This window comes from Vulpes vulpes, chromosome 7 (assembly GCF_048418805.1).
Source record: "Vulpes vulpes isolate BD-2025 chromosome 7, VulVul3, whole genome shotgun sequence".
Taxonomy (NCBI): domain Eukaryota; kingdom Metazoa; phylum Chordata; class Mammalia; order Carnivora; family Canidae; genus Vulpes; species Vulpes vulpes.
The window spans coordinates 124,521,789-124,546,532 of NC_132786.1; the positions used below are offsets into that span (position 1 = coordinate 124,521,789).

Sequence of the window (24,744 nt, forward strand, 5' to 3'; positions counted from 1 at the left end):
TTCTCCCTCTGCCTGGGTCTCTGCCTCTCTCTCTCTCTCTCTCTCTCTCTCTCTCTGTGTCTCTCATGAATAAATAAATAAAATCTTAAAAAAAAAAAAAAAGCTATGCAGTTAAAATATGAGGCAAGAAACTTCTTATAGGAAAGAGTTTTTGTGTCTTGCTTTTTGCCAGATAATTTTTTTTTTGCTATTAAATCCAATCGATTAGGAGCTGGTTATTATCATCATTTATGAAGAAGCAGTAAGAACATTTCTTGCAAAGCTGTGGGCAGATCTATATTTTCCCCCAACCTACACTGTTTATTTTTGTCCCATGGGAGCTGTTAACAATCACCCTGCATTTATAAAAGTACAGAATTTTATCTCTATCAAATTTTACCACCTCCTGTGGAAGTGATAGATAAGAACACAACCAGCAACAGAACTGAGCACACGCAAAACAGACGCATTGCATATTATTGTGCCCACGCCACAGCGGATGTGAAGGCGTTAAATAATAATCCTGCGGCAAAGGAGGACTTAGTCGTTTTAGAAATACAGCATCATAGCTGTGCATTCCATTTTGAATCCAGAACCAAATCAGCAAGTGACTTTTCCTACCAAGAGGAGCCTATTACAACTTACCTTAACTCAGCAACAGGGTGGAGAACAGTCTACCCAGAGAAAGAAACACAGATGTCGGAGAGACAGTACTTAGAAAAGAGACAGGGCCTCAGGGCTGAGCTAAGAGAAATACTAGACATGCAAGTGCCACTTTCTCTCTGTGTGTGAACTTGGGCAAGTCATTAACTTCCTTGACCCTCAAGCTCCTCCTTAGTAAAATGGGAATAATACTACTTGCCTCATAGTGTTGTCAGGGTTCGATGAGATAAAATATCTATAATGGGGAACTTGTGTCTGTGGTCATGCAGCATCTCATCTTTTGAGGCCCTGCTTCGCCACTACTATCTGTGACTCTAGAAGGCTGTTGGGGGGACCCCCGGGTGGCTCAGCAGTTTGGCGCCTGCCTTTGGCCCGGGGCGCAATCCTGGAGACCCGGGATCAGGTCCCGTGTTGGGCTCCCTGCGTGGAGCCTGCTTCTCCCTCTGCCTCGGTCTCTGCCTCTCTCTGTGTCTCTATGTCTATCATGAATAAATAAAAAAAAATAAAATTTTTAGAGGGCTGTTGGTCACAGGGCCCCACACCGCAGCATCAAGTACAGGCAGAGGCTCAAGGCAAGGTAATCAGAATCTCTATGCAGACCTCTGAATCCTAAGTGGAGACAAATTGAGATGTGTGCATTCTCTGAGAGGTGTTGCCACGGAGATCTGGGGAGCCATTCTGTTACCAGCTCTTTCTAAAACTTGATTGTTCAATTTTTCCTTTGATTCTGTAAAGAGAACGACACTCTTGCTTAAGTTGGCCATGTCATTGTCTATTGCTTGTAACCCAAGAATCCATAATAATATAGAATATAAATTACTTAGCACGTTTGTCTAGTAAATGCTTAAAAGTAGTTTTTATTACTACTGGAAAATTTGGAGAGTTCAGGGTAGGAAAAAGTCAGCTAAGTAGTTCTAATCACAGAATGCCGTCAACAAGGCGTTTGGTGTTTTTGTTTTGTTTTGTTTTGCTTTTTCCCCCCTTTTTCTAGTGCGGGTGCTACGGTCTTCTCTCAGAAGAGTAGGATGTAGAAAGAATGTTCTATTGGCCGGGTGGGGAGTGTTGGGAGATTGGATGACTAGGTTCCAGTCCTGGGTCTACAACCAACTCATTTTATGGCTTTGTTTCATTCTGTTCTGTTTTTTAAAGGTTTTATTTTTAAGTAATCTCTACACCTAACATGAGGCTCAAACTTACCACCCTGAGATCAAGAGTCACACGCTTCACAGACTGAGCCAGGCACCTCTCGTTTCCTAACTCTGGAAAGTCATACAGCTTCTCTAGCTCTTTATTCATAGTGTTGAGTGCACTGGATTGAAAGATCTAAGGTGATTCTACATTGGGTTGTTGACACATTTAACTTTAGTATTAAGCACATTCTTTTGCAGAACCTGATAAGCTGATGTAAAAATTCACATGGAATTGCAAGAGACTCTAAGTAGCCAAAACAACCCTGAAGAAGAGCAAAGCTCTTCTTACATTCCCTGATTTCAAACCTGACTACAAAGCGTAGGATTGAAGCAGTGGAATTCTGGCATAAAGACAGACATATAGGCCAACACAACAGAACAGAAAGTACAGAGCTAAACCCCTACATGTATCATCCAATGATTCCGACAAGGGTGCCAAGACCATTCAGTGGGAGAAAGAATAGTCTTTTCAAAAAATGGTGCTGGGAAATGTTAATTTAAATGTCATATTAAAACTTAACTCGGGATCCCTGGGTGGCGCAGCGGTTTAGCGCCTGCCTTTGGCCCAGGGCACCATCCTGGAGATCCGGGATTGAATCCCATGTCGGGCTCCCGGGGCATGGAGCCTGCTTCTCCCTCTGCCTGTGTCTCTCTCTGCCTCTCTCTCTCTCTGTGTGACTATGATAAATAAATAAATAAAAAATTTTTTTTAAAAAATAAAAAATAAAAAAAATAAAACTTAACTCAAGGGGCACCTGGGTGGCTGTCAGTTAAGTGTCTGACTCTTGATTTCAGCTCAAGTCATGATTTCAGGGTTGAGATCAAGCCCTGAGTCAGACTCCATGCTGGGCATGGAACCTGCTTAAAATTCTCTCTCCCTCTCCCTCTGCCCTCCTCCATCTCTCTCTCTCTCTCTCCTCATCTCTAAAATAATTTAAAAATTAACTCAAAAATATATTAAAAGAACCTAAACATAAGACCTAATACTTAAAACTATTAGAAGAAATTATAAGGCAAAGTTCCATGGCATTGGATTTAGCAACGACTTCTGTGATATGGCATTGAAGGCAGAGGCAACACAAGAAAAAGTAGACAGATTGGACTTCACACAAATTTAAAAATTTTGTGCATCAAACGACATTGCCAACGAGTAAAAAAGGCAACCTATAGAATGGAAGAAAAGGTTCGCAAATTACATATGTGATAAGGAATTAATATCCAGAATATATTCAGAGCTCCTAAAAATCAACAACAAAAAGCAAACAGTACAATCCAAAATTGGCAAAGAACTTGAACAGACATTTTTAATTTTTTTTTATTCATGAGAGACACAGAGAGAGAGGCACAGACACAGGCAGAGAGAGGCAGAGAGAGAGAAGCAGGCTCCATGCAGGGAGCCCGACATGGGACTCGATCCTGGGTCTCCAGGATTACACTCTGGGCCGAAGGCAGGCGCCAAACCGCTGAGCCACCCAGGCCACCCAGAACAGACATTTTTTATAAAAAGTATCAAATGGCCAATAACCATGTGAAAGATGCTCAACATCACTAGTCATTAAGAAAATGCAAACCAAAACTACAATGCGATACCACCTCCCATGCATTGGGATGGCTGCTACTATCCAAAAACCAAAAACAAAATCAAAAACAGAAAATTAAAAAAAATTAAAAAATAAAAAAAATAAACAGAAAATAAAAAGTATTGACGAGGATGTGGAGAAATTGAAACCCTCACGCACTGTTTGGTGGGAACGTGGAAAACAGAGTAGCAGTTCTCAAAAAATTAGAAATAGACTTACCATGTGGTCTAGCGATCCATTTCTACATATGCACCCAAGAGAAGTGAAGCAAGATCTCAAAGAGGTACTTGTACATCCATGCTCCTAGCAGCATTCACAAAAACTAAAATGTGGAAGCAACCTACGTTTCATCGACAGATTGGATAGATGGGGCAGAATGTGATAAGTGTGCGCGCAAGGACATATTACTCAGTCTTAGAAGGGAATGAGATTCTAACTCATGCTACAACACAGATTCGCCTTGGAGACACGACGCTAGGTGGAATAAGCCAATTGCAAAAAAAAAAAAATACTCGCAGGTGCTTGAGGTGGTCAAACTCACAACATAGAACGGTGGCTGCCAAGGGGGGTGGGAAGGAGCAATGGGGAGTTAGTGTTTAACGGGTGTTATTTAGTCTTGAAAGATGATAAGAGTTCTGGAGATAAGCAGAGGTGATGGTTGCACAACCACGTGCACATGCTTCATACCACTCAACCACACCCTTAAACATAGTTGAGATGGTAAATATTATGTTATGTGTGTTTTATCACAATAAAAAAAATGCAAGAAAAGGGAGACTAGAGAAGTGCAGTTCTCGCAGTGACTGGAGAGCAGAAACTTGGAACGAGCTCTGGAACGTCCACGTGGGAATGCCAGTCCTCAGCCTGGACTATGTTAGTGGCAATAGGACAATGGCCTCGCTACCCATAGGAATATGTATTTTTTCACTACATGGATATATTACAATCTTGCTCAGATCTTCCCCCTACCCGGCTTTGATGAGCTATAAAAATCGTAAGATATTTGATAAAAATCATGATACTTAAAGTGTACAGCATGGGGTGCCTGGGTGATGCCAGGAGTGAAGCGTCTGACTCTGGGTTTCGGTTCAGTTGGTGATCTCAGAGTCGTGAGATCGAGCCCTGCATCAGTCTCCACGTTCAACATGGAGTCTGCTTGAGATTCTCTCTCTCTCTCTCTCTCAAATAAAGAAATAAATATTTGTAAAAGTGTACAATGTGATGACTTGATATATACACGTATTATGAAAGGATTTTTCCATCAAAGTTAGTAACACTTCCATCTCGTCACATATTTATTTCTTTTTTTCAGTGAGAACATTTAAGTTCTACTCTCTTAGTGAATTTCTTTTTTTTTTTTTTTCTCTTAGTGAATTTCAATCGTACGATACAGTGCTATCAGCTGGGTCGCCACGGTGTACATCAGTTCTCACACACTGTTCATCCCATAACAGGAAGTGCATATTCTTTTACCAACCTCTCCCTAGTTCCCCCATTCCAGTCCCCGGCAACCATTTTTCTGCTCTTTTTTCCTAGGAGTTTGATTATTATTTTCTCCTTTTTAAAGATTTCACATCTGAGTGAAACGAGTAAGCGCATTTCTTTTTCTCTCTCTGGCTCACTTAGCACAATGCTCCCCCAGGTTTATCCACTTTGTTGCAAATAATAGTGTTTCTTTCTTTTTTTAAGGCTGAGTAATCCTCCATGGTCGATACACATGAGTATTTTCTTTATTCACTCCTTCGTCGATAGACACTTGGGGTGTTTCCATACCCTGGCTGTCGTGAATGCTGCTATAAACACGAGAATACAGATATTTCTTGAGATAAAGGCTTTGCGTCCTTTGGATTTTTACCGTAAGTTATTAGTTCTAATTTTAATTTCTTGAGGAATCTCCAAACTGTTTCTCCTAGTGGCCAAACCAGTTAACATTTCTACCGCAGGATTCCTGTTTTTCTACATCCTTGCCAACGTTAGTTACCTCTTGTCTTTTGGGTAATAGCCATCCTAACAGTTGTGAGGGGATTCCTTATTGTGGATTTGATTCCCATTACCCAAATAATTAGTGATGTTGAATACGTTTCATGCACCTGTTTGCCATTTATATATGTTTGAATTTTTTTAATTTTTATTTATTTATGATAGTCACAGAGAGAGAGAGAGAGAGAGAGAGGCAGAGACACAGGCAGAGGGAGAAGCAGGCTCCATGCACCGGGAGCCCGATGTGGGATTCGATCCCAGTCTCCAGGATAGCGCCCTGGGCCAAAGGCAGGCGCCAAACCGCTGCACCACCCAGGGATCCCCCATTTATATATGTTTGTTGGAAAAATGTCTGTCCAAGTCCTTTGCCCATTTTTAATCGGGTAATTTGGGCTTTTTTGCTATTGAGTTGTATGAATTCCGTGCATCTTTTTGATATTAACTACTTTTATATTCGATACGCAGATATCTTCTCTCCTTCCATAGGTTGCCTTTTCATTTTGTTAACAATTTTCTTTGATGTACGGCAGCTTTTTAGTTCGGTGTATATTTTTATTTTACTTGTTATTTTTACTTTGGTTGCCTTTGGTTTTGGTTTCAAACCCAAAGGGTTGAAGACAAGTTTGAAATTACCTCTGCTCGATCAAGGGCTGGAGAGAGTCTGGACCAGAGAGATTCAGGAAGATGTGAGGATGTTTCATGGAGACAGAACCTTGGCAAGACACACTCACCTCATTTTCATTAACTCATGGTGTCTTCATGCTGTTGATTCAGTTTTAAGAACAATGGGACAGAGTGAAATTTAACTCTTGGGCCTTCACCTGATAAGTGGCAATTGATGTTTGGTCTCTTGTTCCAAATTCCCGGTTGAAATAAAGGTCTAAACTGAAGGAAAATTTGTCCATAATTAAAAAAAAAAAAATGGTTTTACAGTTTATTCATTCAATGGTTCCTAAATTACCCTGCTTTTTCAGGTCACCCTGCCCTTCACCCAGATCCTTGGTGTGGGCCCCGGCCGTCTTGTGTGCTTTGGGGAAGAAAGTGCCCTTCCTCCTCCCCCATGTTTCCGCGTCTTTCTGATCTCTTATTATTCATAGTTTCTGTGCTGCCTAAATCCGTAGGTAGTCCCTGCTTCTGCTCTGGAGTCCTGCAGTTGTCACCTTTGCCCCACATCATGCCACATGAGTGCACTGTTCTTCCTCCTGCACCCACTAGGGCACCCACTAAGGCACCCCCGACCCCGGGCTGTTTTATAAACCAGCTATCCACCTAGGGCTTAAGGCCAATAGGGCCATACCAACGGTCATTTACTCCATTTAGTAAATAGATTTCAGCACCATCTGTCATCTACACATTTCCTAGGTGCTGGGCATTAAGCACTGAACGATAAAGATAGAAATCTCTGTCTTCATGTTGCTTATATTTTGTTTGCAACCAAGACAATAAGTAATTTTTAAAACTCCATTAAGGCTGCAATTCACTTTCTTTGTTAGACAAGTAGTTCCACGACTATTTAAGAATCTAGGGGGAGGGAGGCCTGGGTGGCTCAGCCGTGGGATGTCTGCCTTTGGCTCAGGGTGTGACCCCGGGGTCCCGGGATCGAGTCCCACGTCGGGCTCCCTGCATGGAGCCTGCTTCTCCCTCTGCCTGTGTCTCTACCTCTCTCTCTCTGGGTTTCTCATGAATAAATAAATAAAATTTAAAAAAAAAAAAAAAAGAATCCAGGGGGAAAACTGGGCTTGGTTGCTTACTCTTCCCCACAGCCCGTGTCTCTGAAGAACAGGAGAACCCAGGAGAGAGAAAGGCCTCGGCGGAGACGCCTGATGGCACCGGCGCTGCAGCGCTGGCCTGGCTCCTCCTTGGAGGGGGCGGCTTCCCTCACAGGCCCGGGGGGGCCAGGGGCGAGGTGTGGCCCTGGGGGTCTTTGGTCCGGTCCCACTGCAGGTGGGGGTCGCCGGCAGGGGCCTTCCTCCCCGGGTGCAGGGCCTACCGCACTCCTGCCGAGGACGGTGGCGGCTCTTCTTTCCTGCAATGCCCTCAGTTCCCAGCTCAGGACAGCCCTGTTAGGGAGCGTCCTTCCTCCTAATGATCTTAGTAATTTAGAGATGCAGTTTTCCCTCCGTGTTGTAACTAACCCAGATAATTTCGAATTTGGTGTATTTTGTTATGAAACAGGGTAGAAAAAGGAGGTTCTCCAACCAGACACAGGCTGGTGGTGGGGCAGGGGGCTCCGTGGTCTCTGGCAGAGACAGATCCCAAGCCCATTTTAATTTGAGGTCCACAGACGCCCTCGCCAGAAGGATAGTCTGGCTTGTGCTTTCCCACCAGCCCGTTCTCACTTTCCATTTAAATCTTTTTTCTGAAGTTTCTTTCCCAGTTCCAGGATTCCTAATCCTTTTCCTCCCCCGACTTCCAAGGGAAAATTGGGGAGAAAAAAAAACCTTAATCATGCAGATAATTTTATGTCTTCACCATCCCAACTATTCCAATTCCAGCTGAGCTCCCAGGTCCACCTTCCTATGAATAAGTAGGCCTGCCCGGGGCCTGGACGCCGCTCGGGCCAGCTCCCTTAGAGCAGTTTTTGTTCACTGCAGCCAACACCAGAGGGGAGGGTTTGGCGTCGGGACAGATGGGCTTCGGGTGGAGGGATATACAATTTCAAAAGATTTGGGGGCCACGGGCTTTTGCCTAGAGCAGTGGGGATGGAGAATCGGAGATGATGGGAGATTTTCAGCCGATGGTGGACGAGATTTTCTTTTGCAGCCGGAGGGGGGATACGTGGGAATGAAAAGGACAGTAGACGCGTTTCTGGCTTTCGAGATGCTAAACGCAGACTCAGGAAAGAGACACTACCTGCTTCCAGAGCCTAACTGGCCTACGCAGGGGGACCCGACACAACCCCTACCCACACAAACCAGTTTTAGCGGCTGCATTTTGGAGGAGCCGTGTTCAATGAGAGCGTCTGCCCGGTGGTCCCCGAGGGTCGGGCCGGAGTGGGACGCCCCAGGACCGCAGCTGCTTTGCTGGGAGAATAAGGCAATGGGGGGGTGGCTGGGGGGTCTCCTTTTCCCCAACTCTATCGTGAAGGCGCAGGCCTGGGTTAGTTGTGGGATCCTCCTCGCTTCCCACCTAGTGTGAAAGGTCGCAGGAACAGAAGGCTCTACAGTGAGGGGCTGCGCCTGTAACACGCGGGGCACACGGGGTGAGCAGTGGGGGGTCGGTGGGTCCCAGGGCCAGTGTTGGGCCCGAGCCTCCCGCCGGCCTGCGTGGCAGTGTCCAGCCAGCAGCCGATGGCCGATGTCGCTCGGCCTCGGCGCACTGGGCCGGACCCGGCGCGGCTGCCCAGGCCTGTGTGCACCGCTCGGCGCCAACAGGCACGGGCAGCGGCGTGCAGGGGACCCCGGCAGGCCCGGCCACGGCTGCGGCTGCACCACGGCAGCTCGGCCGCCACCTCCACGCTGAGCGCCGCCCCGGGCCCCAGCCGCACTGCATCTGACGTTACCAGCGATCTCCTAAAAACCCCAAACTACGGACATGTGGTTGGGCCCAGCCTCGCCAAACACGGCCAGTGACCTCGCGTGAGCCAAGGCCTGGGTGTTCGGGACCCTAATGCTCCCGGGCGACTGCGGCGTGGGACACAGGTGGGGACCCGGCCGCAAATTAACAGGGGGGAGGTTTAGCTTCCGAACAGTCGCCTCGTGCCCGCCGGGGGCCCCCCACGCGGCCTGCTTTGTCCCCTCCTGTAGGCGACCAGGACATGCCCACGTCCGGGCCTCCTGTGCGAGGAAGACGTTTGGTGCCCAGTCGCTCTCCAGGCCTCGGGACCTTGTAGCCTTCTAATCTCTGTGTTCTGTCCCCGAACCAGAATAAGTCACCTGAGAAAGTGACACGGGCGTTTCTTTACTTATGCTCCAGAGATCTCACGAGGAGTATATAGGTCTTGCCTTATTACAAAACTAATTTCTGAAAAAGGAGCAAAGATCCCTGCCGAGACTCTCCTTCTGTCCCTCACTCTCCCTTTGCTGTCCCTCCTCTTGTTCTATGAAATGGGACTGATTTGGGGGTAATGCTGTGCAACAGCAACCACCAACATCTAATTTAATGATCTCTGCGGCATCTTTTACACACCGACGTCCATAAAGGCAATAAAGAGAAAATTTAAAGGATTTTATTAATCCCTTAGGTAACTGCAGAAACACTTTTAAAAAAAAATTCTGGGCAGCCCCGGTGGCGCAGTGGTTTAGCGCCGCCTTCAGCCCAGGGTGTGATCCTGGAGACCCGGGATCGAGTCCCCCGTCGGGCTCCCTGCATGGAGCCTGCTTCTCCCTCTGCCTGTGTCTCTGCCTCTCTCTTCGCTCTCTGAATGAATGAATAAATAGAATCTTTAAAAAAAAAAAATAAATAGAAAATAAATTTAAAAAATTCTTAATGCCCTGCTGGGCTTTCTGATTAAAGATGCAAGCTCAAGTCGTGTGAAGGAGGAAGAGCACGTACCTCTAGTGGGTCATGTGGTCACTACTAAACACAGATTACGAAGGTCAACGATTTTATTGACTTTTCCCCAGGGTAGGCCTACCTATGAAACTATGTGTAATGCAATATTTTTTTTTAAGATTTTATTTATTTATTTATTTATTTATTTGTTTGTTTGTTTATTTATTTATTCATTCATTCATTCATGAAAATACACAGAAGAGGAGAGGGAGAGAGAGAGGCAGAGACACAGGCAGAGGGAGAAGCAGGATCCATGCAGGGAGCCCGACGTGGGACTCGATCCCGGGTCTCCAGGATCATGCCCTGGGCTGAAGGTGGCCCTAAACCACTGAGCCCCGCCCCCCCTGGGCTGCCCACAATAATCTTACCTTAATGTGAAATAGTAAGATTCTGTTTTCATCTGAGGTTTTCTTTGTGATTTTCCAAAATCATTAAACCACCGTAAACGTGAGATCACACATGCTTAGCCCACCTTGAGCAAAATTGTTTTTCGGAGAGTGAGGTTGGGGTAGAGGGTTGGTGGGCTATTTGGAAGAGGAGTGGGAGGAATTTTAGGCAAGTCTTCCACCACAGCCCAGGCTGCACCCCAAAGCTTCCCCGCGGGGTGCCTTGGCACTGAATCTCGATGCTGTAATACTGGTCCCACCGCCTGCGGGGCTGCTACCCGCACCAGATGTGTTGCCTCTGGCTGATGAGTCTCCGAAGCTTGCTCACCTCTGTATGCCGTGAAAATATGATCATTTTTCCTGTGCGTCAAAATGAGAAAAAGGGGCGAAGCACTGTTAGGTGGCACTATCTTTTCAGAGTTTTATATTAGTATCATTAGAGTTTTTTGGGGGGTGGGATGGAAGGAGGTATATAACCTTGGATTATTCTAATAGAGAACCAAAAAAAAAAAAAAAAAAACCCAAAGAATTCCCAACCATTTCCAAAGGTCATCCAATTTTAAGACATCCTTTTTAATTATGGAGGAATACAAAATTAGAGTTTGTTGTCCAAATTATATGATAGAGGGATGATGACTCTGCAGTACATTATAGTATCAAAAAACCTGGGCTTTCTCAGCTTGGAAGGGCTATTATTATGGATGATTCATTTAGGTCAGAGAAATCCCATTTCAGGGCATCCTTGAAAATATAATTAATATAACTGTACTCACGGATTTAGGAGCGCTTGGTACGCTTTCAGCTGCAAATAACGTCTTCTACACCAAAAAAGAAATTATGTCCTTCTTTCTCTTTTTCTAGGTTTATGTGTTGCTAGGTTTCACTTGAACTTTCCTTCAACCTTGAAAATAAATTGGGAAGAAGAAATATGTTTAGGGTGGAGACTGAAATAAGTAATGTAGAATTCCAAGTCGGGGTGAAAGTAAAATAATTCATCGGTTTGGGGACAGGATGTGGTATAAAGAGGAAGACGATGGGAAGGCTGTCCGGAAGCCAGAATTTGGGTTCAAATGCTAAAATTTTAGGACTTGAAACAACCTTAGACATTTTAAATGAGAAAACTGAGGGCCATAAAAGATGGTAGATTATAGTTCAAGGGTAGAGTGAAATTGCGTGTTTCAGCGGGAGACCTTCGCCAGACAGACGGCCCCGCCCTTCGGCCTGGGTGAGTCTCTCCGGTATTAATCCTGCTAAAATCCTGGGATTTTAAAGAGGCATCTGGAAACGCCAGCGTTCCAGTTTGGCACCAAGAGGCTGCCTCCTTCCAAATATTTCCTCTTGAATCAAGTAACTGCTGCCCCACCTACCTCCTCTTCGTCTTCTCTCCCGCCTGCCCGTCCCTCTCAAAACTGTTTCTCCCTTTGTATTTTTTCCCATACAGATCGCTTTGTTCTTGAAAAGACCGAAACATCTTCTGAAGCAAGATTTGGGTCTTCATCGTTGTGTTTTAGGACACGACATAATACTTTGAACCTCCTGGTTGGTTATTAAATATTTGTTAAGTAGACAAACAAAAAAATGTCTAACAGCAAAGACCTGAAATCAATCCAAAAGTAAAAAACAAAGTGAAAACCACCCAAATAGGGAAACGAGCAACGCAATGGGCTCGCACTTCCCTGTCGCTGAGGTGGGGAGTGGGAGCGCGGCCGCCGGGACACCTGCAGGCCGGGCCCCTCCAGCCTCCCTGGAGGGTCAGCTTTTGCTCGGATGGGCTTTCCAGAGCATCCCGACCTTTGCCACTTGGCTCGCGACAACCGCGGGCACACAGGAAGCCTTGCTTTAGCTCCTTCTCTGCATGCGGGCTCCTCCCGGGCACCGTGGCTGCTTCTCACCATGAAAGGGGTTTAAAGATGACAGAGTGACCGGGGACATTCATCTCCCTCCCGAGAGCACCTGGAAATGATGCTAAAGAAAAGGGAAAAAACTGCAGCGGACAAAAGAGACCGGAGACAGGACCTCCGGGGGGGGGGAAGGTCAGCCAGTGTCTAACTAGGGGCAAGCGCGTGCGGTGGTAGCGGGATTAAGGGGCCGAGTTTAGGAGCAACTGGGGGGGGGCGCTCGGGAAGCGCCCAGAGGGGTGGGCCTGTGGGAGCCGGGGTGGGGGTTGGGGTGGGGGGTACCCCACGGCTCCCTCCCAGCCTCGGCCTGCACCGGCTCCCTGGCAGCAGCTCCTCGGGGCTGCTCCGGGGCCACCAGGCCACAGACGCCAGGCTTGGCCCGCACCCTGGGACACTCCAGACCAGCCACAGGGCCGTGGCGCGGCCAAATGGACTATTTTATTTTTTCCCGGCGCTCTAGAGTTTTCCAAAAGCCTCCCCGGGCCCGTCCTGCCATCTGAGGCCCAAGGGGCGCCGTGCTCCTCCAAGGCCCGGGCCGATGCGGCACCTGCCGGGCCCACCCCAGGAAAGCTCCCGGCCAGCGGGGCTCAGCTCCGGGGGCCCCAAGGCCGTGCCAGGGCTCCGAGTCCTCATGCTCCCAGGCCGAGCCACCCTGAGCGCCGGCGGACGAGCTGGGTGCCCGCTCGGGGCCAGCACCGGCCACAGGACCTTCTGCGTCAATGACGTGGGCTCCAGCTCGGCTGTTCGCTGTGGTAGCTTCTGGCCACTCATGGAAACGGGGCCGTTGCAACCGAGGAACACAGTTGTCACCTTCTCTATCCTTCCTTAAACTCGAATTTAAACAGTTACCAGGGGCTGGTGGCACAGAGCTCTGGACTTACCCCGACGTTCGGGTCCAAGTTGAACTGGTTTCTGAGACGCAGGTGGAAGGCACTTCGCTAGATCTTCGTATTTAGTGTGGCCGCATTCATGCTCCCTCGGGATGACAGCACGTCCCTCTGTGCTCAGGTGCATTCACGCGGGCACAGTGACGCAACCCTGGGCTCCCTGGCCTGTGACCACACACGCTCCTGCCAAGGTACGTGCTCCCAGGGACGGAGCTCCAGCCTGCACCGGGCCTCACACCAGAGCTGCTGAACCGGGCAGGGCGGCGCTTCTCTGTGTGCCACGCGGCCGCTCGCAGGGCAGTTACGTTAGAGGGCACATGCCATGACCCCGGGGTCCCGGGATCGAGTCCCGCGTGGGGCCCCCGCATGGAGCCTGCTTCTCCCTCGGCCTGGGTCTCTGCCTCTCTCTCTCATGAATAAATAATAAAATAAAATCCAATAAATAAATAAATAAATAAATAAATAAATAACACACACCTAGGAAACTTGAGCAGCCCAGCCCGCCCCGCGCTCCACCGCTGGGCTACAGCCTTTGCAGAACCTGCCGCTTGGAGCACCCTCCAGGCCAGAAGCGGCTCAGAGACCAGCGAGGATGAGGACGAGGACGTGAGGGAGGAGGGTCTCTTCCACTCCCTCGGGTGTTAACTCCCCACGTTGCAAATCGGTGGAGCGCCTCGGCCTTATGCTCCCCTCGCTCTTCTGGGCCTTTGATAATCGTAAATAATTACGGCTCGATTTCCTTTTGAACTAAAGTAGCTTCACTTATAAATATCTGCTGGTTGAGTGCCTTCCTGCTTTCTCCTCTGACCTTTTCTTTCTTCCAGTTGCTTTTTTTTTTCCCCTTGAAGTCACCTTAAATTTCCAGCCCTCCCTCCTCTCCTCCGTTGTAGCCGGTGACCTTGCTTCTGATTTCACGGGGATTATGGAAGCTCCTAGGAAAGCGCTCACACCCGCGCCCCAGCCCTGGCTGCCCCCCCCCCCCCCCCCCCCCCCCGGTGATGTGCCTCTGCCCCCCAGGCCCAGGCCCCCGCAGACACTTGCAGGCCCGGCTCCGCTTGGCGGCTGCGGGCTGTTGCTTCAGAACCGATTCTGTCATTCCCATGACCCTTCCCTCCTCCATCAGGCTTTTCCCATCCCTGTTTTATGCTTCGCTTCCTTACCAGGCTCCCGCAAACGCGACAGCTCTTACTGGAACCTTCCTGACTGCAGATCCCCAGCCACCAATCCCCATCTCCTCTTCCTTCTCCCGCGAATTCCACAGCGGACTTCTCCGCGCTCAGTGACTCTACTCTTAGCCTCCGTTCTCAGGGACCCGAGAAGGATATTTTGGCTTCTCATCAAAGATGTGTGGTTTTTATCATTTGCATTTTTTTTTTCAAAAACAAGACAGTCCACAATGGACAGGAATCATTTAATGACTCTCCTTGTTTCTTGGCCAACTTACAACAGAAAGTAATGTTTTTCTAATCAGAAATGTATGTTAAAGACAAAAGTACCGTAAGAGGAAGAAATGAAGACGTGAGCACTGTACACGGGAAGGCGAGGCGACGTGGGGCCACAACACGGTCAATACATTCTGTGCCCTCTGTGCCCTTCGCATCGATACAACAAAACATCCTCCTTACACCGCACGCCGCGCTCCCCCTCTTCCTTTCTGTTCCTTCTTGCATCGGAGCCTTTAGGGAGGAATTTTAGGCGAATACTCTGGATTGAAGTTATTTTTTGCCGTAATAATTGAAATGTAATGAGTTTTTCATTCCTTCCGCTGTCTGTGTCCATCCTCCCCCTCAACCCTTAGTGAAGTAAGCTGATACGCATTTTTCCATGACGTTCTTCGTGCTCTTCTAATCATATACAAACATGTGCACCCCTGAGCCGAATGGGGTTTGTGTCTACACGGGGATCACTTTAGTTTTAAACATTGGCATCCTGTCCTATCTACCTCTCCCCATCGTGATATTCTCACTTCGGTGGAGGCATAACAGGAACTGACATGCTTCTAGGTGATGGTTGAGTGATATTCAATGGCACAGGTATGACATCTTGAATCATTACCCTGATGGTGTCCCTTCTCTTTGTGTCCGCGTTTGTGAAACCACCACAAGCGCTACAATGAGTATCCCACGAAGACAGTACATTTCTCACTGTCTGTGTTTAATTTCAGTTTTTGTTTTATATATTTGAAGGTTATACTTCGGGAGTATAATGCGTGACGCCATCAGACATTTTCAGGTGACTGTTCCCTTGTATTTTTATATAATTCTCTGCCGGCATCTATTACGGCGTCCGAAAGTCCCCGTCATCCTGATTCGTGTTCCTTTGTAGATGGTCTTTCTCTCTAATAGCCTTTAAGATTTTCTCTTTATCTTTGATGGATGTGCAGTTACATTAGAAAATGTCTGAAATGGATTCAGTGTTATTGGTGTTTCTTTGATACTCAGAAGCTGCTTTTAATCTGACGCCTACTCTCCCTCCATGCAGGACAATTCTTAGCCACTTCTTCACCTATCGCTTCTCTACTACGTCCTCCTCTTCTCCCATAAAGCTTATCAGACAAATTTTGGAGCGTCTTAATATCTGATCCATCTCTCTTCTATTTTTTTAATTTCTTTGTCTCTGTGTTCTATGTTGAGTGAACCCCTCAATGCAATCTTCTAATATATTCATGTCTTCATTCTAGAGTTTTTCCCAGCTCTCAAGGTTTTCATTTCCATAATTTGATTGTTTTCTTTTTTGAAAGGTTTTAAATTCCAGTGAGTTAACCTACGGCGTAATATTAGTTTCAGGTATACAACACGGCGATTCAACACTTCCCCACAACAGCCGGTGCTCATCATGACAAGCGGCCTCTTGAGTCTCCATCACCTCTTTAACACATCTCCTCATGCAGCTCCCCTCTAGAAACCATCACTTGGTTCTCTGTGGTTAAGTGTTGGCTTCTTAGTCGGCCTCCGTCTCTCTTTTTTTCCCTTTGCTCATTTGTTTTGTTTCTTAAATTCCGCATGTGAGTGAGACCATATGGTATTTGTCTTTCTCTGACTTACTTCCCTTAGCATGATACTCTGTGGCTCCATCCACATGCTGAAAATGTCAAGATTTCATTCCTTTTTATGGCTGAGTAATATTCCATCAGGTGTGTGTGTGTGTGTGTGTGTGTGTGTGCGTGTATTTCTACAATTTGGTTATTGTAGATGCTGCTGCTATAAACAGTGGGGTGAATTTTTCCCTTCAAATTAGTACTTTTGTATCCTTTGGGTGAATACCCAGTAGTGCAATTCCTGGATTGTAGAGTAGCTCTATTTTTAACTTCTTGAGTGGCTTCATTACTCTTTTCCACGGTGGCTGCACCAGCTTGCATTCCCACCCACAGTGTTGAGGGCTCCCCTTTTCTCCACATCCTCACCGACACCTGTTGTTTCTTGTCTTGTTGGTTTTAGCCATTTTGACAGATATGAGGTGGGATCTCATTGTGGTTCTGATTTGTATTTCCCTTATGATCCATGATGGTGAGCATCTTTTCAGGTATCTGTTGGTTCATTTCCAAGATTTTAATGTATTTCTATAGGTCTTCAGTTCTCATTTCATCGATGCCTGATTTTGTTATAAGAATTGTTTATATTACATGGATTTCTGACATAAAAATAAGTATTTTACAACAGCAATGATAAATATGATAACCAAAGGGCAAATGTTTACTTCTATATATGGACGCAACATTGTATGAGAGGATGCCTCCTGTTTACCTGGAGCCCACCTGCTAGTGTACCAACCCATTCCACACAGAGCTTTGATCTCAGAAATCTGGATCTTCTGAGTACTATGGCACTTTCCATTCCAGGCTTTTCTACTAGAGTCATTGCTCAGTTCACCTGACAAATCTAAAATTTTCATCAGGTAAAAATTGGAATTCATCCCATCAGTCCATCAAGCCTTTTCCAATTCAATTCACAAAACTATGATATATCTTAGACTGCTTTATGCTCACATACTATAAATACTTGCTGATGTCAAAGTTATTTAGATTTAATTCTTTAATATTCAGTTCTGTCTTCTTACAAAATCCCTACATTTTCAACCATTATGATTTAGTAACGGCAAATGGCTGTTTTACTCTGTCCACGTGAGTATCTCTTGCTTTTTTGTATTCAGATTAGAATTACATTCCAAGTAATAGGATTATGCTGCCTCCCATAAAGCGTTACAGACCTTGGATTTAACCATGACGGTGTTCAGGGAATAAGGACACAATTAAATGACACGAATAGTACAGTAAAGTTGCTTTCTCGAGGTTGAGAGGCTGCCGCTTGAGAGACTCATGTTAACTCAGGGCTTCCTGTATGTTATCTCCCCACTCAGATGAAAAGACATTCAGGGCATTGTTCTCTCTTTGGCGTTGGTGCCAAGAGTCTGCATTTTTCTTTCTCATGAGAGTGATGGGAAACCTGATACAATTTGGGGAATTGAGTCATTTTGCCTCAAAACCTGCTCAACTCACTAAAGTCTTTGAAAGACATGACTTGGATTCTGAAGAGCAAACTAACTAGAATGGGATATTTCAGTGTTTGATCATTGCTCAGGTTACAGGACACCCGAAAAACTCAATTTCCTACTGTATGCAATAGTTATTGAAAGCTGCTGCTTCCTGATAACTTCCTACAATCATTCTATGACTCAAAAGTTATATACACAAAGAAGACAAACACAGATGACAGAAGTTTATTTCCAACTTTTAGATCTCATGAAGAGAGACACTTTGAAAGCCTGAAACACAAATGCACGTTTTAGTAAATGACACTAAATGAAAGGGAAGATATCATTATTCGCTATAAAATACTCCATGATCCTCTTATAGATTACTCAACCTTATCTTTGGTTCATTGAGAGTTTACTCAAAACCATACCAGTGAAGCCCAAAAAAGCCCTGAAGTCATATAAGAGCTTGGCTAATAATTTAATCACATGATTAGGTGCCTGAGGGGTCTGAGTTTTTGGAAATTTTGTATTGAGTGAGAACTCAGAAGGGTTCCATAACATGACAACCTGCTGATTCAGCGTCCTGTTCTCTACGATCTATTCCTTCATTCACCAACTTTGCTGTCAACCGCCACAAACGCATTAATGAACACCAGTAGCAAGTGTACATGAAGAACAAAATTAACACATTTATGATTTTTTTTCTAGAAAAGTAATGGATCTACAAAATGATATTGTAACGTGAAGGAATAGATTTCCTCTTCCTTGGTGGAAAAATGTCTATTATTGAAAACCAGGTTTCCCAAAGTATGGTATATTGTGCTACCGAGAGAAAGCACCAAGATTTTGGGGCTAAATGAATAGTTACTTAATTACTTATTCACTTAGTTTCTATATGGATAATTATTCAAGTGGTCATTAAATACAGGGAATTTTGTGAGGGGGGGATGTGAATGGCAGAGGTCGGAGAGACTCCGCTGTGGGTGTTTTTAAATAACAAAAGATGATCTCCTGTGGAGGAAGGAGAGAACAAAGGAGGATTTTAGCAGGAAATTTTAAAAGAATAGGTCACAGAAAAGGCCCCGAGGGGTGCATCTGGAGCGCTGGTAGGGGTGGGCTGGGTATAAGGAGGCTTCTTTTCCATAAAACTCATTCTGGAAACTGTTAGGTTTTCTTTTTTAATGATGGGCAGGGAAAATTAAAGGCAGCAGAGCCAGGCAGCAGGTTCGAGAGTGCTTGAATGGGGTGAGGAACCACCCTGGAGGTGAGGACTGCCTGAGCGGCGGGGGGGGGGGGGGGGGGGGGGGGGGGGGGGGGGACACGCCTAGCGGTGGGGGGGGGGCGGGGAGGGGACCAGGGAATGGTGGGAGGTCAGCCCTTCCTTGCAGTGACCACAGGGGCCCCGCAACAGGTGGCCTTGGCCCGGCAGTCCTGCTCTGGTCCCCAGGGCTGCGTGGATCAGGGAGAGAAGGAGCCGTTCTTTAGACTCGGAGATGCTGACTTTCAGCAGGTCATCCTGAGGGGCCATGGTGTGGGGAAGGGGGCGCGAGGGACCCCGGAGGCTGTGGGGGGCACCGAGCACACTCGTAGTGGTGCCTGGGTCAGACCCCAGGACGCAGGGGGCCCTCTCCCTGGTAGCTGCTCCGTGTCAATGGTGAGGGGGCTAATGGTGCTCGCCGCCGCTGGATCCCCGACTGTCTCACCTTGTGTCGCTTGCACTGCTGCACAGGGGTGGGGGGGTGCAGATGGTGCAGGTGCAGACGGTGTGGGTGCAGACGGTGCAGGTGCAGGTGCAGACGGTGTGGATGCAGGTGCAGGTGCAGATGGTGCGGGTGCAGGTGCAGGTGCAGATGGTGCAGACGGTGTGGGTGCAGGTGCGAGTGCAGGTGCAGGTGCAGACGGTGTGGATGCAGGTGCAGGAGCAGATGGTGCGGGTGTGGGTGAAGACGGTGCAGGTGCAGATGGTGCAGACGGTGTGGGTGCAGGTGCGAGTGCAGGTGCAAGTGCAGGTGCAAATGGTGCAGGTACGAGGGCAGGGTGCAGGTGGTGCGGGTGTGGGTGGGGGTGCGGGTGCAGGGACAGGAGCCGAAGAGGGCGGAGGCCAGGGCTGGCAGCCCTTCTGCGGACGGATGCACAGAGCTCAGGTTGCTGACCGCCCGAGAAGCTTCTGCGAGCGTCCTGTGTGCACCAGCACCTGCACTAACCCGCACCTTGCGCTCGCCTCACGTTCACTTCCTGTGTTGGCAGCGCTCTGAAGTCTTTCTTTACCTTCCCGGGCCTGGTCCTCAGTTTCCCCCCGAAGCTCTGGTAACAGGACAGGTTGAAATCGTCTTCACGTTGCCGCTGCCATCACGGTCGGGGCCGCCTGTCCCTGCGTCTGTCCCTGGACGGTGGTCCTGCCTCACCTCCCCTGGCAAGCACACCAGGCGGATCGGACTATGGTCCATCCTCATTTATTATGACCTTATCTTAACTTGACTGCATCTGCAAAGACCCTACTTCCAAATAAGGTGGTGTCCCATAGATAGCGGGGTTCGGACCTCTCCGTGTCTGCTGTGGGAACACACTTGAACCTGTCAGAGTCATCTTGCCGCTGACATCCCCGTGCATGTGAAGAGCTCGGCGTCCTCTCCTGCGGTGAAGTGGACTCATGTACTGTATGCGACGCTCGAATGTGATACCCTCCATTTCCTTCGGAGGGAATGTGATAGAAGGTATCAGAATGAGGGCTGTGTCCCCAGATCCCAGACTAGACATCTGTCCTGAAGTCACTGTTGGGTGTGCAGCAGAGAAATCTTCCCCGGGTACTTCGTATTGCACGGAGAGTAATTAGGTTTCTCCCCAAGACTCCTGTAGCGGGAAGCCCTTTATTCATCCAGCCAACATGAAAGGAGTGCGCTCTGTCTCAGGCACTGCACTAGATGCTAGGGACACAGAGGGGAGTAAAACGCCCTTTTTTCCTTGCTCTAGTTGGAGGAAAAGGCTAACAAACAGATTGCAATGTGAGAGGCGCTGGAATGGAAGGGTATGCAAAGGACCACGAGCCCTTAGGACCCACATTTATTAGTAGGGGAAGGGATGTCTTGAAAGGTAGTTTTTAAGATGGGACGACATGATTTTAGTGGCAGACAAGACAGGGAGAACAGCAAGTGCTGGGCACGTGCATATCAAATGTGAGCGACGTGCCTGGGATCCGAGGATGACTGGAGGAAACCACCCGCGTCAAGTTGGAAACGTACCGTCAAACCAGAAAAGCTCCTAGAATTCTTGTCTATGGAATTTCAAATTGACTTCCCAGGTCATGGAAACCTTTTAAAACACCCGAAACCAAGGGAAGTCACGATCCTATCTGTGTCTCAGGAAGAAAGCCACAGCAGCGTGAGGCCTAGAGCAGGGCCTGGGGACACGGAGGCCCCTTGGAGGCTCCAGGCCTGAGCGGGTGGGATGAAGGTCTGGATTCGAACCGGTGTGGGGAGCAGCGTATGGCTTCTACGCAAGCCGGGTGGTAGGGATCGAAGGACTTGGTAGCGGCCTGGAAATGGAGGGCAAGAGGAGGGGATGAAGGATCTGCGGCAACCCGGGTTAATGCCCTTAGTCACCCCGAGAGAGAGAGAAAGGACAGAGAAGGGCACGCGTTTCTATTAGGGCAAGAAAATGAGCTCATTTGAAGAGAATAGGTGGGAGAATGAGAATAAGAGTTCAGGGCGATCAAATCTAAACTCCAGCTCAGACGAAAGCCAGCCAAGAAAGGACTTAGAAACGTGTGTCAGTTAGACCCGAGTTATGGTGTAACCGCTATCAAAGTAATCCTGGTTATTCATTACTTGGCGAAGATGCATATCCTGCCCCCCTTCCCTCCGCCATCTCCGTCTGTGTGCATGTGTGTGTGCGCATGTGTGTGTGTCTCACCCGCAGGAAAAGTCAAACTGAACGTCCTTTGTATACTCTTGCAAAGTCACTCCCATGCCCGCTGGGCGGTCAGTACCCCCCCCCCCCCCCCATGGTCCTGGCCCGGCCGTGGCGGCAGGTGTGCTTGGGCTGCAAGCCGAAGGCTCGCTCGGGGCGGTCAACTATCAGCCGCTCCCTTCAAGGAAGTGGTTCTCAGCAACTTCCACAAGTGCTACTTCAAATGCTCCCTCAGTGATGTGAGATGCATCGTCCAGCTTCCACTCTGGGTTTAAGCAGAATGGGAGGCCCTCACGTGACCATATTCCTGGCACCTCAGCCCAGCAGGCTCTGTCACCCGCAGACAGTAAGTGCCTTAAGGGGAGAGGCTGTGCCGCCACCTTACTAGCTGTTGCTAACAGGTTGTTAGATGTTCTTACTCTTCTGTTTCTATTCCAGCTGAAAGTCCAAAGACTCAAAAAAAAATAAAGCTAAGTACTTTTTTAAAAAATATTTTTGTCTATTTATTCATGAGAGACACAGAGAGAGACACAGGCAGAGGGAGAAGCAGGGCTCCATGCAGGGAGCCCGACATGGGACTTGATCCTGGGGCCCTAGGGTCACGCCCTGGGCCAAAGGCAGCCCTAAACCACTCAGCCACCCAGGCTGCCCTAAGTACTTTCACATAAGGTTCCTGTTGGGTCCTCAGGACACAGAGAAAGGCGCTATCTGGACTTGGGACAGGGCTGTGAAGAACTGAGTCACTCCACCTTGGAAAGTAGGGATTTTTAAATTAAATGTGGTAAATCAGATGTACACATCTTTCCTTGCTCCCCCCCTCCCTGGAAATCCTGCTAACATAGAAATAAAATATTTTTAAAATGGATGTAAACCACAGAGGCCAGAAGAATATGAGCTGAAAGTCACAGAAGACACAGGATAACCAAACGTTCTGGGGAGATGGAAAGAAGTCGGATACCTGGGAACTATGAGGGGAGGACATGGAACAGCGTGGCAGCGCTGGTGAGAATGAGGGGGCTGAGAGGAACCGGGAAATTCCCCACGAGAACCCCACAAGCGTATCCCTGTAGTTCAGGGCACATACTGGGGCTGAACAAAGGAAGATTGGAGCTCTGTGTAAGGAGCAACCACACTCTCAAGCCCTTTTTCCTAGTGGACCAGATAGGCAGCCACCCTGCCTCCAACCCTAGCAAAGCCACCATTTGGGGCTGTAAGCTTCCAGCAGAGGTGGAAGCTAGGGATTGTGCGACCTGTCTGATTTACATCATTAAACTGAGGACTTTCTGTCTCTCTGTTGGAAAGTGTGGAGCCAAATTAGTAATATAACAGGTGCACAAAATAGTAAGTAAAAATCGAATCTATTAACTTCGGGAAAATGAAAACAGTGTAAGAAAGAAAATGGTAATAAACATTACGACGTGAATGGCAGTTACCTACTTACAGTAATATAAACTCTGGATATAAATCGAAGGAAAAAAAAATTAGGCTTTTATTTTAATTCGAATCTGTTACCATACTGTGTGATGTTGGTTTTGGGTTACAACACAGTGATTCAGCACTCCCATACAACACCCAGTGCTCATCATGACAAGCTCGAGCCTTAATCCTCATCACCTGTTTCACCCATTTCCCCCCGCCACCACCTCCCCTTTGGTAACCGCCAGTTTGTTCTCTGTAATTAAGTGTCTGTTTCTTGATTTCTCTCTCTTTTTCCCTTTGCTTGTGTGTTTTGTTCCTTAAATTCCACATGTGAGTGCATTCATATAGTTTTTGTCTTTTTCTGACCGACTTATTTCGCTTAGCATAATACTCTCCATCCACGTTGTTGCGAATGGCAAGATTTCATTCTTTTTTTATGACTGAATAATATTCCATTGGATCAATGTAGCACGTTTATCCATTGATCAGCCGACGGACACTTGGGCTGCTTCCGTGATGTGGCAGTGGTAAATAATGGTGCTATGAGCGTAGGGTGTGCATGTGTCCCTTTTGATCAGTGTAGACCCTGAATATCAATCAAACAAAATTATTTTATTTTATTTTATTTTATTTTATTTTATTTTATTTTATTTTATTATTTTATTTTATTATATTATATTTTTATTTTTATTTTTTTTAACAAAATTATTATAAAAACTAAATTAAGAGATGAACAAAGAGGGGAAATATTTGAGAGTGGAGGATGAAGTGGAATAGAATAGCTAAATTCTCATCTTCTACGGTTGGAAGTCATTAGATTATGTCTAACGGTGGAGAATCCTGAAGCGGAAATATAAGCATGATTTAGGTGCTCTCAGTGAACTAAATGTAATTGCCTGTGATGATTTTGAAAGCATGCGATGTATTGCTTTGATAGCTTTCAGTAATAATTACAAAAAACAAAGTAGGAAGAGTTTGTTTTGTAACTTCTGACCAAAGAAGAGAAAGAAGGATTGAAGAAGGAAGGAAAGAGAGTGAAGACGGGATTGAGCAACGAAGTGCGAGTCTCAGAATTAACTCTGGAACCTTCCGAGGACCTGGGGTTTGAAATGTAATTTTACTTTCTGAGGACCAAAGCCATTGTGCAGACACACGGCTTGGACACCGAACACTGACACTACCTGCCACGCACCCGGGTTACCGTTCACAGTGTAGACTCCAGGTTGCCGGTACCACACTGCTCCTTGTCGTCGCCGGCAGGCCTCATTGTTCCCGGGGTCTCTTGCCTAAGCAAATAGATGAATTGTTACAGGAACGTCCCAGGTAAGAACCACCTGCTCTTCAATAGAAAACAATAAGAGCCTCCTGGAATTGCTTGCCTCAGTTCTCGCTCTTCCCAGCCCTCCTAGATTGCTAAGTCATGATCCCTGCCCACGAAGAACCAGCCCAACGCCCAAACGGAAAGAACCACCGAAGCCAAACGTCCACCTCCCCACCACTTCCATCCCTGCCTTCCCGCTCCGAGGTACCGGCCCCGCTCTGTGGGGCTCCGTCCTCCTGGCCACGGCGCGAGGAGGCTCGGCTTACCCTGTGGACGGGCCGCGGCGGGGATACCCGGGCTGCCAGCACTCCCTGTCTGCTGTACCTCTTTGTTTTGTGATGTTTGGGTTTTCCGCTGCCGCCGTATAATCTTTTCTCCAGAAAGCCTCATTGGAGCCACGCAGGGCTCTCTCTGCGTTTTCTGTGGCCTGAGGCAACTCGGTGTGGAGCAGGGACAACAGTGCGGGACAGTAAATCGTCCTCAGTCGGGCTGACTGAGCAGAAGCGGGGGGCTGGAAGCAGAGCCATCACTGACAAAGGCTCTCCCCTTGACCAGGCTCAGCCAGGCC

At 47.5% G+C, this 24,744-nt stretch overlaps 1 long non-coding RNA gene across 2 annotated transcripts; it reads right to left on the minus strand.

The window, feature by feature from the left end:
• Nucleotides 1–9,666: 9,666 nt before the first annotated feature.
• Nucleotides 9,667–13,880, minus strand: LOC112910610 (uncharacterized). 2 transcript variants are annotated; one of them, XR_012002395.1, is made up of 4 exons: nt 11,640–13,880; nt 11,046–11,173; nt 10,255–10,632; nt 9,667–9,751 (listed from the first exon to the last, which is right to left on the minus strand). It is a non-coding gene; the product is annotated as an uncharacterized lncRNA (long non-coding RNA). The 2 variants fall into 2 exon arrangements; XR_003233278.2 differs by lacking the exon at nt 9,667–9,751 and having other exon boundaries at nt 10,228–10,632.
• Between the last annotated feature and the right edge of the window lie 10,864 nt (nt 13,881–24,744).